The sequence below is a fragment of the Protopterus annectens genome, chromosome 12.part0, assembly GCF_019279795.1.
Source record: "Protopterus annectens isolate FY-2018-M chromosome 12.part0, PAN1.0, whole genome shotgun sequence".
Lineage (NCBI taxonomy): Eukaryota > Metazoa > Chordata > Ceratodontiformes > Protopteridae > Protopterus > Protopterus annectens.
Genome location: NC_056746.1, coordinates 31,172,344 through 31,188,160, shown reverse-complemented (window position 1 = coordinate 31,188,160; position 15,817 = coordinate 31,172,344).

Here is a 15,817-nt window from a genome sequence, read left to right as displayed (position 1 = left end):
CCCCATTGATTGTGGGGACTTTATTCTTTTTCTGGGGTGGGAGATTAATGGGAATTGAACAGCCTCTGGATATTATTTGTAACACCCATGAATGTGATGTCATTGTGTGCCAGTCTTGAGGGCATATGGATCTGATGTCATCGTTTGCCAGGCTTGAGGATACACGAATCTGATGTGTGCCAAGCATGAGGGTACATGAATCTGATGTCATCGTATGCCAGGCTTGAGGGTACATGAATCTGATGTTATTGTTTGCCAGGCTTGAGGGTACATGAATTTGATGTCATTGTGTGCCAGGCATGAAGGTACTTGAATTTGATGTTGTGTGCCAGGCATGACAGTACATGAATCTGATATCATTGTGAGCCAGGCATGAGGGTATATGAATCTGATGTCATCATGTGCCAGTCTTGAGGGTACATGAATCTGATGTTATTTGCCAGGCATGAGGATACATGAATCTGATGTTGTGTGCCAGCCTTGATGGTACATAAATCTGATCTCATGTGCCAGGCATGAGGGTACATGAATCTGATGTCATCACATGCCAGGTGTGAGGGGACATGAATCTGATGTTATCATGTGCCAGGCTTGAGGGTACATGAATCTGATGTTATTTGCCAGGCATGAGGATACATGAATCTGATGTCGTGTGCCAGCCTTGATGGTACATAAATCTGATCTCATGTGCCAGCCATGAGGGTACATGAATCTGTTGTCATCACATGCCACGTGTGAGGGGACATGAATATGATGGTTATCATGTGCCAGGCTTGAGGGTACATGAATCTGATGTCTTCATGTTCCAGAAGTGAGGGTACATGAATCTGATGGCATGTGCCAGGTGTGAGGGTACATGAATCTGATGTGTGCCAGGCTTGATGGTACATAAATCTGATCTTGTGTGCCAGCCATGAGGGTACAAGAATCTGATGTCATGTGCCAGGTATGACGGGACATGAACTTGATGTCATGTGCCAGCCTTGAGGGTACATGAATCTGATGTCATCATGTGGCTGGCTTAAAAGTACATAAAACTGATGTCATTGTATGTGAGGGTACAGGAATCTGATGTCATTGTGTGCCAGGCATGAGGGCAAAAGAATCTGATGTCATGTGCCAGGCATGAGGGTACATGAATCTGATGTCATTGTGTGCCAGGCATGAGGGTACTTGACTCTGATGTTTTGTGGTAGGCATGAGAGTACATGAATCTGATGTCATTGTGAGCCAGGCGTGAGGGTACATTAATCTAATGTCATTGTGTGCCAGGCTTGAGGTACATGAATCTGATGTCACTATCTGCCAGGCATGAGGGTACATGAATCTGATGTCATGTGCCAGGCATGAGGGTACATGAATCTGATGGCATGTGCCAGGTGTGAGGGTACATAAATCTGATTTTGTGTGCCAGCCATGAAGGTACATGAATCTGATGTCATGTGCCAGGTGTGAGGGTACATGAATCTGATGTAATGTGCCAGGTGTGAGGGTACATAATTCTGATGTCATTGTGTGCCTGATGTCATTGTATGCCAGGCGTGAGAGTACATGAATCTGATGTCATGTGCCAGGCTTGAGGGTACAAAAAAAGGATACCATTGACACCTCCAGAGTGCAGCAGCTGGGCACTGAGAGGCCTTCTCAGAACATGGACTACAAAAGCCTTGCTTATGAGGTCTGCCTTTGCCTCTTGGGTGTCGTTCATTAAAACTGCATTCCCCCTCTGCTGTGAAGGGGTCTGTTGCCTTGGGAGTCCTGGAAAGTACTCTGTGAGTTGTGGAACCACATCTTCTTCCCCGATCTCTGCTTCCTAGAGAATGTTCTTTGTGGGGTGGAGAAGTGTACTCCCACTCCAGAGCTAGTCTTGCCATTGTGTTGACTCCTGGTGAGCATATCCTTGACTTTCAGTCCAAACAATTGGAACCATCATAACAGACATTAACAAAGGATGACTTAAAGCCTTTCACAAAATCACAAAGCTGCATCCAGGCATGGCACCGCATGGTAATGCCAGTGCCTGCTGCTCTGACTGTAACATCTACTGAATTATAGAGCAGATGGATGGCCACATTAAAGGAGGATTGAAGGGTGGAAATCTGGGAGTCACTGTTTTTGAACATCTGAAGGCAACACCTCCAAGAGTGACTTGGTGATATTTTTAGTCAAGTCTCTCTAGAGCCTTGTTAAATGGATGAGATAGTTCAGTGATCTAAGGGCAAAAGTCAGTGATGCAGAAGCCCACTTCCCAAATCTGTCTACCACCCTATATTCTCCATTTGGAGGATGAGCAGATGAGCTTTATTCTGATAGCTCCTTCTTGGTGGCTGCTGCTACCACCACAGTATCTACTGGTGGACACTTACTCCAGTGCTTCCAAACTTTTGGTTCTGATAATATTCTGCCAGCTTTCTTAGGCATAGGCTCCACCACATTATGGTCCTTCCACACCCATTCAGCCATATGGGCCAATGGGTGGTACCACCCAAGATGCTGTTGGTCTGGAACCAAAGGCCTCCAAGAATACTGACTCATCCAGTGAAGAGTCTTGGAATGATCATCCCCCTGTCTATTTCATTAATTTGAAAATGTCACCAAAGGTGACACCTTCAAAGTGGGAGCAAGGGGAATCATCCCTTTACTCTAAGTCAGTATCATTGGTGAATGACTCCACAGAAGAGTCTAGGTGCTTTCACTTGCAAATCTGTTTTCTTGGAGTACCTTCTATGGCAGCAGAAGTGTCAGAATCAAATGGGGAGTTAAGGAAGGAGACGTCCTCAGAAGCCCTTGGTACTAAATGTTCCTGTTCTGTAGTATGATGCAGCAAAGACTGCTGATGGGGTTTAGATTGAATAGAACTGGTTGAAGCCAGTTTGTCTATGGTATTTGAAAGAAAAACCCTTTTAAAGCTATGAAGGTCAAGGATGCCACTGGAATGGATGGCTCCCTCCAGTCTGAAGAAGAGAGGGACACCTCAGCACTGACAAGCCGTGGCCCCAAAGCCGCATTTTGATCCAAGCTGTCTAGGGCTGAAGTGCCAAGAGGGAGAGACAGTCCCAAGAATGTTGATGTCAATTCACCACCCCCAGAACTTGGTGCCAAAGATTTCAATCTGAGTGTCATCTCAGTCCAAATGCATCAGAGTTGAGAGAAAAAAGTATACAGTAAATATCGAAGACATAAGCAGCTCTGGCACTGACAAAGGTGCTCCATTTCCAGTTGGTTTCAATAATGCCAAACCCAAAGGATGAGTTGATATGAATTGTGGCCAGGGAGTGGTAACTTGGTCAGCAGTTGGTACCTTCTCAAGAGAGGGTAACAGGATAACCCCAAGCCGTATCTGTGTTCTCAAAAACTTCATTATCTTATTGACATTGTGTTCAGTCAGACTTCTAGACAATCAAGTGCATGATGCTACTGAAGATGGTTATGAATATCTCCTTTCTTGTAAAATGTCTGATAAAGTCTAGAAGTCACCAGTCCCAGTGAGCAGCTGGTGCAGGGAGAAGGAGATTAAGTCCAAGTCAATGTAGGTTCCGACCTTCTGGGAACCTTGGGGTCAGCACCAACCAAGGCTGTCAGCTCTGGGGACCTTTTCTTTGAAGTTTTCAATGAAGGCTTGCTCCTTTCTTTTTCTCTCTTATTCTTTTTTGTTTCTTTTTTTTTCCTTTGGAGGCTTATACTTAGGCTTGTCTCATTTATAAGGAGAAGAAGGTGATGGGGTAGCCCCTGTCTGTGCTAAAAGGAACCCCTTTAAAACCAGCTTGCCCTACCTAGTTTGGAGTGACCTGGCATTAAAAGATGCACAGAACTGGCACTCTACATCAAGGTGAGTGGCACCGAGACAATGAACACACATGGAGTGTGGGTCTTGTGCTGGAAGTGTGTGCCCACACTCTTACTTTTTAAAGCCAGTAGATTCTGACATCCTGAAAATCACTACACGTGTTACAATCACAGGAAGCTAAACAAGTTTTTTTTTAATTATGAAGGCAAGAAAAATAAGAAAAGGAATTAAGAGGCAGACCAAGGCCGTAACATTTAAACTGGATACACTAACCTAATTAAGAGGTGGCCCAAGGCCGTAACATTTAAACTGGCTACACTAACCTAATTAAGAGCGGCCCAAGGCCGTAACGTTCAAACTGGCTACACTAACTTAATTAAGAGGCGGCCCAAGGCCGTAATGTTTAAACTGGCTACACTAACCTACGTTTCACAAAATCTGAAGACTAACAGTATAAAGTTAACACTAAAAGTAAAATAAGGTGAGAGAAAAAACTCTAATGGTAGGATAGCCGGTGCATTAAGAAATAATACATTTATGACCTCCTGCTGGAGAGAATTCTGTGCACATCCATACTGTTTGAGCGGTAAATGAGATTTGAGTATCTGAGGTACAGCCTAAGGAATTAAGGCTGGGGGGGGGGTCAAAGCATTCGATCCAATAAGCTTCAAAACTGGCAAAAAGGTCTGATCCCATCAGATTCGACAACCCACATCTGAAAACACAAAAATAGACAACACTGGATCTATCATTAATATACCATTTTAACTCATGATGAAACAAGAACAGTATGGGCAGAAAGAAGAAGGGAGGGGTCTATATTATAAGGTCGAAAGTTGACAACATCGAACACCATATGATCGATGTCTTCAACCATCGAACTGATAATAACAAACCCTCCCAAAAAAAGACAAAAGCACCCTAACGGGTTTAAGCAGGGGGTCAAGCCTCCCTGCACCCCCCACACCCCCCGCTACTTAAATATACCAACTCCTAGACCACACTGCATTACAGTAAATGGACATCTCCCCTTACGGAGATTTCCGTTTACACGTTCGATATTCTCAGTGTCTGCTATTCTTGTGTCGAGAATATCAGATTCAATATTGTCGGCTTCCGAGAATATAATATAGACCCAAAGGGAGCACTGTTAATGTGCTGTAGTCAATACAGATAATACATCAAGAACATGTAAGTACAGGTTGAAAAGAATTACCATTTATGCAATCTATAAAATTCAGTTAGGCTCAGGAAACTATTAACTTTTAATGAACTAAATTAACATATGCATTAAACAGCACCTGTTCCTGTAATGTTTGAAAGACAATGACAACTGGTTATGCATGGGGTTAATATCATTATATCCATGTACTGGCCTTATATGTTATATGTACAGTTGACCAAGGTGAAATTCCGCAGACATCAATTGTCCAAAGTACAAGATGGCAAGGAACATAACTGCAGTCATTGTTTTACAGAGGAAATCATTGCTGGTGCTATTTCTAAATGTGCTCTGGCAATTACTCACTCCTTTTAGGTTCATAGGTTCATACCAGGCTATCTGCCCTAGGGCATTTATAAGCCTAGCCAGAATGTGTTTGGCTTTCGCCACCCATTTTAAATTTATTTTGCTATGCCCTTTTTCGAGGTTAGTATACTGTGCCTCTGTCTAACAGTGACACAGAAGTGATACCCGGGGTAAACCTACGATCTCCCATCCACTCATCAAGATTCCTCTTGAAGAGAGTCAATGAGGGTCTCTGCCTAACCTGGACTGGGATTTTATTCCAGAGAGAAGGGAGCCTCTGGGTTATGAATCTGTCCCTCCAGCATGTCCTATTTATTTCAGTGCTGAGGTTCAAGTCTCTCGAGCGTAGCTCGATGGGATTTGGATTTTCTGAGGTGCAGCATGTCCATTAATTCCGGGTTGGACATGGCTTTATACATCAGGCACAGATCGCCTCTGAACAGGCGGTATGCCACTGAGTAGAGTTGGAGTTTCTTTAACCGGGCAGCATATGGCATCTGTTTGAGCCCTTTGATCCTCTTGGTGAGGTACTTTTGGGGTCTTTCCAGTTGCTGCAGGTGTCTGGTAAGGTACATCCCAAAAGGGGCATTGTACTCAATTATGGGACTGATGAGGGATGAGTAAAGAGGCACGATGACCTCCCTTGATCTAGATGTGAATCCCTTCATGATTAGGTGGGCTATATAAAATGTTTTTCTAACCACTTTGGCCACGTGGCTGTCAAATGAGAGATTGCTATCAACTTGGGTCCCCAGGTCCCTAATTACTTCTTCTGTACTTAATGGATTACCACCTATGTGGTAATTTGTGGGCACTTTGTTTTTGCCAAAGGGGATGACTATACACTTTTTGGCATTTAGCTTGAGGCCATGGCTCTGGCACCAGTTGTCTGTTTCTATGAGGCCCTTTTGGAGGATGCTTGTTTCGGCTGGAGAGTCGATTATGGTGCCCAGTTTGCAGTCATCTGCAAACTTGGTCAGCCACAGTCCTTCCGTGTTGGCCTGTACCTCCGAGAAATATATACCGAACAAGAGAGGTCCCACGACTGAGCCTTGTAGGACACCACTTGTAACTGGTTTGGAGTCTGACATGGCTCCAGCAATTCTAACCATGTGGGTTCTGTCCTTGAGCCAGTTTGCAATCCATCTAGTGACATAGGGGTTTATATTTAAGCTGGTGAGCTTATCTATAATGCCCAAGTGGGGTATTGTATCGAAGGCTTTTGCGAGGTCCAGGTAGGCTGTGTGGACCACCTTCCCCTCGTCAATGGCCTTGGTGACTGTTTCAAAGAAATCAACCAGGTTTAAGAGGCAGGATCTGCCCTTAACAAAGCCAAACTGGGTAGGATCCAGTGTCTGTAGGTCCCCAATATCTTTATTTATGAGGTCCATGATGATCCTTTCCATAGCTTTGCAGACCAAGCTAGTCAGGCTTATGGGTCGATAGTTTCCAGGATCCGTTGAGGCACCACCTTTATGGAGAGGGACCACTGTTGCTGTACGCCACTCTTTGGGCACATATCCTGTAGTAAGGCTGAGACTGAACAGTAGTTTTATGTTTGGGTTTAGCTCTTCTTGGAGTTCATGTAGGACACAGCCCGGGACACCATCTGGTCCCATTGATGCTGTGTTTTTTGCTTTGGAGAGGGCGGCTCTTACCTGAGCATCTGAGATGTCAGGGGGGCAGCACTCTACTGGGATAGATATTTGCCCTTTTGGTGGGGGGGGAGAAGTTTTCGCTGAACCTGTCAGCTAGGATGTTGGCAATGTCTGTGGGTTCAATGTATTTTTTGTCATTTTGGACTAATTCTGAGCATATCTAGGAATTACCACCCAGGTTCCTAACATAACTAAAGAAAGCCTTGTGATTATCCTTAGTGTCCTGTGCAATTTTTCTCTCGAAGCTGGCCTTAGACAATTTTATGAGTGCCCATAGTTTTTTGCTAATACTGATCAGAGATGCCTTCCCTTTTTGGGATTTTGCTCTATCATGTAGTAGCTTCCTCCTTCTATTGTATAGTTTGTTTATGGCTGGGGTCCACCAGACAGGACGCCTGCCTTTGGAGGATTGGGTCTTGGTTTTATTTGGGATTGCATGATCCATGCATTCCTGAAGGTGTTCATAGAATGCGTTTATAAAGAATTCTGCGGTCTGGGCCGTATTTTCCACAGGCCCGGGGGCTTTGAAGGATTCCACCTCAGTTTTGAGGAGTGTGAAATTTGCTTTAGAGAAGTTTTTCACTGTGGTTTTCTGGGCAGGGGTGGGGTCAGGATGTGAATATCCAGTGAGATTAGTTTATGGTCTGATCTTACCAGTGAGGGATACACTTCTGGTCTGGAGCACAGAGTCCCCATGTTGGTGATGATCAGGTCCAGTATGTTTTCCCCTCTTGTGGGAGTGGTAACAAGTTGTTCCATAGCATTTGAGTTTATAAATTCTAGGAACCTTTGGGCTAGGGTGTTGGAGCTAGAGTAATGCTCCCAGTCTATGTTTGGGTAGTTGAAGTCACCCAATATAATGGTGTTTGGAGAGACCTTCATATTTTCCAGTGTTCTCAGGAAGGCCGAGTGGGGTTCCTGTGTTTGGGAGGGTGGTCTGTAGCAGGCTATAAACTGGAAGCCAGTTTTACCCACTGTTAATTGCACATGGATAGTCTGTGATGCTTCGTGCTTTGCCACCAACCTGGAGGTGTGGGTATCTTTGATGAATATCGATACTCCCCCTCCTTTTGTGGTTCGGTCCAAGTTTTGGGGCCGAAAAGCATGGTATGCGGTATAACCTGGTAGTGCTGGGATGCTCTCCGGAGCCCTGAACCAGGTTTCTGTTACTGCACAGATATCGATATTCTCCATGCAAAGGAGAGTTTCGAGTGCGTGCATCTTGAGGTTTAGACTTCTGGCGTTGAGTAGCATTACTCTTAGTTTCTTATCCCTTGTGATACCTATGGAGGTGGGTTTGTCTTTTGAGCCTTGCCTAAAAAAGGCACTATAGGGGTAGCAAGAGCCTTTGCCAATATCTGAAAGCCCAGGGGTGACAGATGCAAGCCGTCCCTAGCAAAGCATTGTGGCTTGTCGAGCATATCATCCCAAGCTGACAGGCATTGGATCCCCTTTGAATGACACCAGTACTTAAGCCAATTGTTGAAATTGATCATCTTGTCTTCATATTGTGGCATCATTCTTGGTGAGGGTAAGATGCTACTCAAGGTCAGGGTCATGCCTGGGCTACATGCTCAGAGAGCTCCTTTATGTCTCTTTTCATGTAGTCCAGGGAGGTACGTCTCAGGTCATTCACACCAGCATGGACAATGACTGAGTCATATTTGTACTTGCCTTGGAGTGACATGAGTGCTGCTCACCGTGACCCTCTCCTTGTTCAGCCTGGTGAGCGGGACATCAGTGTGCCTGACGATAGAGTCACCTATTACAAGTGTATCAGGTGTGTTGTTTAGTCTTAAGGGCTGTGACTGTTCAGCACACTGGCTTTGTGAGATATGTGTTGCACGTGTTTTGTTTTGGGGTAGCGGATGCTTGGGTGTCTGCTTTGGAGGTCTTTGCTGCTTAGGCAGATCTTTATTTAGAGCCTCTGAGTATGTTTTTGTGTGATTATGTGTTTGGTTTGCTGTCGTGGTAGGTCTATGTGAGACTGGAATTGCAGTGAGTGTGGTTTCCTTCTCCTCCTGACTCGTTATGCCAGTACTGAATTGAGAGAGCTTAGCCTCCAGTTTGGCTATATGGTTGCATCTCTCACATGTGTTGGAATTTGTTGGGAGGAGGAGAGGGTTGTCTGTGTACATGAGGCAGTTGTAACATTGCCTCAAGATTCCCAGATTCACCAGCTGGACCAGAGAGGAGATTGACAACTGACCTTTGGGCATGCTAGAATAGTATTGGGAATTGCTTTATAATTGAAAAAAAGGGCCAATGGGGAACAAGGTACTCAAGGGGAGTTTGTGAGGGTGTAGTGCTTTTAATTTTTAGTGTTGACTTATATAATTGCTTTAGTGAGCAAGTGCCAGGTAACAAGAGATTTCTTCCTTATTCAAGTTGATGCAATCATACAACTGGTATATGTAAGTTTGGGGATGTAGAGGGCTTGCCTCTACACACACTGGGAGGTGCAAGTAATTTGACCCCCCAAAAAACACATTATTTGTTGCTCTTCTCTGTTTTGTGTTTTAGTTTTCAGCATTTTTTATCCATATTGCTTTGTGGTTCAAAGTCCCACTGTACAGCCAATTTGTGGTAGGGGTATAGTGCTAGGGCTAGGTTTTGGTTTGATACTTATCATGTTAGTAAAGGTATCCTTGTGCTGGTTGGAGCCTATTTCTGACTGCCAATGTTTCAGTCTGATGTGTAAAGCTTATGCTTGCAGTCAAAAGAGGGAAAAAAAGCACCAGTTTGTCGCCTGTGGATAATAGAGGGTGAACTGTATGAGAGACAATTTCCTAACACAATTCAGACAAAATGATGCATTGCAATATAATTATCTGCATAATGAAATAAGCAGGACTTCAACTATAGATCATTCATTAAAGAATTTCACTCAAATGAAAATTATACCACTATTATGAAAAATAAAACATTATTTGAGAGTTACAAAGCAGCATTGGTGCTAAAATATTTTGCATCTTATTTTTAGTCTATAATACACACAATAATAAGCCTTGGTTTTGTAAAAAATGTATTTTCCTAAACAATTTACAGAACCAACATTACATTACAAAAAACACTGGAGGTATATGTTGAAAAAGTATGCACTAACCTACACCCTGTTATTCCATCATAGTACAAAAACCAAGTCTGCACGAACCTGCCATACACATTCTATATCCACAATTTTCTATATGATTAATCCACAAGTTACAGACTTCAGTATGTCTATAATATTAAACCTGCAGTTTTCACATCAGATTTTTATTTATTTCAATAATGTGAATTTCACTGTAATACTGTTTAAAAATTCTTGTAAGTCACATGATCTGATCGTTCAAATACATTAACTGGCATTTCAGGTATGCAATCCCAAGTGTTACATTTTAAACCAAGAGGGTAAAATGTCAGTGGTGAATATCTCAGTACACTTTCTTTGTACTGTTTATGCACTCAGTTGCAGCAAGTTACTCACAGAAGATTATTAACGTACAGAGTTCAGTGATATGTTTACAAATGTGCACATTACAACGACACTACACACGTGTGGGAAGGAATAGCCCTCTACTTACAAAGTTATACTTTCTGATACAAAGAATAAAATGGTTTAAAGAACAAAAAAGATCAGCTCACAGAATGGTACAAGTTATTACATGTTATGTAATGGCAACATTTCATCAGATGGTAAATACATTTCTGCACAATGAAAGTAACGCGGGAGTTTCAGCATTACTAGTCAGCGTCTGTATTCTGTCTTCAACTGCAAGCATTGCTGGTCTCTGTACTTTAGTCACGTTATTCCAGTAGATGCAATCTGATGTTTCCTGATGTCGTTTGTTTACAAAAAATGCTGACCTTTGCTTCTTAAACACTTAGACTGAAACTGAAAGAAATGAGAATAGACAATCATGTCAGCAAATATTGAAAATAAAGATGAGCAACATGGGCAGAAAAAAACAAAAAACAAGAGCAGGATATTGGAGTGCACCAGCTCTGTAAATCAGTCTTTGCTGCAAGTGACAATTACACAGCAGGTTTTGCAGGAGTGTCATTTAAAGGAAAACATCTTTTAATTACTGACCCTTCAGATTTATATGGAATACTTACAGTTTGCAAATAACACTTCATGAACTTCTTTTTCTCACTATCACTGTCCTTTATTTATGTTTTCAGTACTTCTATGGCTCTTTCTTCAGTATGGAATTTTACAACAGCAATATTCTGGTAACATCCCCGAGGTCCCATATTCTTTTTTCAAAAATACAAATCAGGCATGCAAGTGTAAACTGTTACTACTGAAGAAGTGTTAATAACGGTTAATTGGTCTATGACAGTTCCCAGTGTCAGAAAAAAAATTCAGGTAAGAGAAATGAAAAATTGTTTCAGAAATACAACTCCATTATGCACAGTGAATGATACGACTATATAGAATGAGATTCAGTTTAGAACAGCTTATAAAATACACATACTGAGTCAAGAATGCAACCAGGAGAATATATCATTTATTTATTTAATATTTGTTTACCGGAGTGTCCGACCGAGCCAAAAAAAGGTCCGTTTTCAGCAGAGGCCCGGGGAGAAAAGCTCCAAATTACATTTTTACAAAAAGAACAGTGGTTACATAGAACAAAAATATGTAAACAAGAGGTTACATAATCAGCAGGAAATACATATTTAAATTGAGACAGTATAAAAGACAGAAGCTATAGGATAAGGAAGAAGAAAGAGACGAGGTTACAGAATAACTAATAATACATCTTGAATTGAGGTGAAACAACAACAACGTTACAAATAATGCCACAGGATTATAAATCAGACACATTACACATTAAAATAGGTGATCTTGGAAAGCAAGCACTTTTAGAAGAAAATATATTAATGTATTTCTGCCTGGGAATGGATGATACTCTGACCAGAATTCTGTAATTATAGGAGAAGAGAAACAGTAAAATAATCTGGACATGAGATTAAAGGGAGAAAAGAAGAAAAGTAAGACAAAGAAATTAGTGTTGGAGGAGAGATGGAGGATGAAATAAGGACTAGAGTGCAATAAATCTAAGGGCTCACCAGAGAGCTAACTAGGAGATTACTGTTAGGGGGAGAGATGGAGGATGAAATAAGGACTAGAGTGCAATAAATCTAAGGGCTCACCAGAAAGCTAACTGGGAGATTACTGTTAGGGGGAGAAATGGAGGATGAAATAAGGACTAGAGTGAATTAATGTTGCGTTAAACACCACTTACACTTGCAAGGACCAAAACTGTGATTCTTGGAATGCTTAAACAATAACAGTCTCAATGATTCGTTAAGGAGATACCCTATCATGTTAAGGGATGCAATATAGAGGCCGTGTTTCCCCAACGTGGTATTTGGCGATTCATAGACACATTAGACAAAATAAGGAAAGACCTCATTATCGGCTAATTTGCATATGTATAAATCACAGTTAACTATAGATCAGTACTTCCTGCGATACTTAACAACAACAGCAATATGTTGGCACAGCCCCCCCCCAACAGTCACTCTCGCATGCACACACAAGCACACAATAAAACACAGACACAAAGACGCACATCATATACCCCATACCTGTCCCTGTCGTCACAACATCCACAATGTCTCAGTTTCCTCTGCCCTGGCATTTCACAGATGATTGCAGTCAGTCCTTAATGCCAGACATTCAAGTTTCATGTTATACCATTCAGTAAATGCATGCTATGTCAAATTCTGTTATCATATGAAGCTGAGAGGTAATCCTAACATTTCTTGTCCTGTTCCCTTATTTGTCATAACAAGTCTCGGACATTGCATAATGTCCGAGATCCTCTTAATAACATTTTAAACAATCCCCAGTTGAACTATCTTACCAGTTAGTGCAATAGGCTAACTAATGTATGGGTATCTTGTATGAAAGCTGCACTGTTCAAATCCCCTTTTCCCCTCCATGTTTTTTTAAACATTTATTTTAATGCTCAATCCCCGTTGTTTCATGGTGGTACATAGGACTAATATCCTCAGCGGGAGGGTACAGGGTTTGAAGACTGTTTAGTGCTTATTACAGCATGCTACCTATCCCTAGTGCCCCCACACCCTTTTAAAATATGTTAATTGAAGGTATACCATATTGATTATCCCCAGTGACTAGTGTTCCTTCATACCCCAGATCCCTGTACTGTTTAAGTGCTCCTCAGGCACAAGGATAGCATTATCCCTGGTGGTTACTGGTTCTCCACACCCAATGTCACAGACTCTGCTTGTTAGTCTATGGGTGTATGAAAGTATGACAACCATCTCACCACACACACACACACACACACACACACACACACACACACACACACACACACACACACACACACACACACACACACACCTCCTTATTTTACCCCCTAACTCCTCAACTGCTATCTTCCAGACAGACACACACTCACACATGCATTTACACATGCAGCCCACTGCATTCACTCACATACCTCATAAACCTTTAAACTCTCCACAACATACCTCTACCATGATGGATGAACAAGGCATTTTGGCTGTGTCCACTGCCATGTCTAACCCAGCTCTGTTAGAAATGCTAAATCTAAAGAAATCCCAATCCCTCCTCACCACACGCTCCAGAGGCCTCAACCTCATTACCACGATCAACAGAACATGCTGGAGGGACAGGTTCATAACCCAGAGAATGCCCATGCTATGGAACAGACTTCCCATACATGTCAAGCAGAGCACCTCACTGGTCCTTTCAAGAGAAATCTTGATGAGTGGATGGGAAATAGAAAATTCACCCCACGGATCACTCCAGTGGCTCTACATGACAGAGGCACTAGGAACTAAGATCGGGTGGCACAATGCCAGGTTAATCATATGGGCTAGGCTTGTAAAGCTCCATGGCTATTAGCCTAGTACACACCTATGAACCTATGGAGTGCAAGGAGAGGAATGACTCAGCATACAGACGCCTTCCCCAAGGCAGTTCTGGTGGGAAAACACATAGCCAATTAGCTAATTAGCATATGCTTCTCTCCCAAACTGCCTCATTAGCATCTAGCATAGCTGTGGAGACAAACAAGTGGTGCTGCAAATCTTCAGGCAAAAGCACCACAGTATGCCTGTCTATTAATTCAAAAATGTTTCCACGAAGCATATACATTGAGCACAGCTCACAGTAAGCGTTATCACCCACTAAGTCAGTGCGAAGGAATATATACTAAATTCTAAACAGTTATCCTTAAGTCTAATTCATTTGATTCACCAGGCTGAACAAGTCCCTCTCCCAGCATAATTCTTACTAATTTTCATTCTGTCTGAACAAAGTCAATCTATTTCTTACTTAAAGGACAAATCATTTTGCCTGGACTATGCTATATAGTCTTTTCTGTTACAGAATGTGCATTCAATACTCTGTGTTTAACATCATCTGCAACTTCTGACTTCTTTAACTGTTGACAATATTCTTTTCAACTTGTTATTAGATTATTGTATCTGCACTCTGTATGTATTTGTTTACACTGTATGAACTGAATTTTTAACTTAGTTAATACGTTGTTCTTCTGTATTAGGTTTTATAATAACTTTGTTATTTAACTATAACCTTAATATGTCTAGGCTTTTATGTCTAGACCTCTGTTGGAAATGGGATAGTATCTCAGTCAGGTGTTCTTGGTAAACAAATGTCAGATATCATAAATAAATAAATAGCTTGAAGAGATGTGGAAGATACAGAGGGACAAATCATCCCCTAATAAGAATGATTTAATTCTGTTTCAATGATTTTTAGAATTAAAAATGGTGACATTAAAGTTTAGGGATTCAACAACGCCTACAGTAAGTGTACTCTGTTCTGAGTGAACAGACAACAAGACATAACTCACACCTTCTTCTTTCTAATTTTAGTTTTCCTGCTGATATTCTTGCAGCTTTAAAATATTGACAGGGATTCATAACAGTTACCACAAAGTGTAGACTACATGTACACTCAGTGTAGCCTTTCTGAGTAACTAGAAAGCACAACAATGTGATAAGAATGTTCTTGAATACATATCATGTACACTTAGTGTAGACTTTATTGAATCTGGCCTTTTTTTTGCAATCTTGGAAATCACTAATGGATTTCTAGACTCTTGAGAGGCAGCATTGTATTAAATCTGTTTACATTGTCATCATACCCTCAACCACATAACAGAAAATTAATTAAGCTATGGTCATTCAAAACTATATTTGATTAGTATGTCAGCAGCCAGAAAAAAATGTTCTTGAAAATGCTTCTTGACTTTATCATCCTTTTTCTGACAACTAACATAAACTGAACCAATTTATTAAAAAAAAAACAGGAATATCTAAACATTTGTTTTTATAATTATCACACTATCTTTATACACAAAAGATTGTGTGAAAATCTATGCCGTAGTTACTGATTCAGCCATACTGATTTTTCATGTTTAAAATGACAATCATCTTTGTTATATCTGTGCAAATGATAAGTATTATTTTGAAGATAAGCAGACAATAAATTCTGTTAATATTCTGATATCCATTTTGAATATTTTAAGAATTTAGCATTTGTTGAACTGAGCCACTGAGGATGACCTGCCCTGCCCTACCAGAGGTTGGCCTGGTGTGGCAGTTCTCCAGAAATAACTTAATAATACAAATAGGTGTTACAGTTAAATAAAGGTTTTAAAGCTTCAGCATGTCAGTGTGAAGAGTGACTGAAATCCTTTAAGCAAGTTTTAAATAATGAGCCATGGCATCATTTACATTTCAAAATAAGCTTTATTTATCCACTAAGTACTTTCACCTTTTGGCAAAGACTTCAGTAGATCTGATGTTTGAAAATAGATGAAAGGA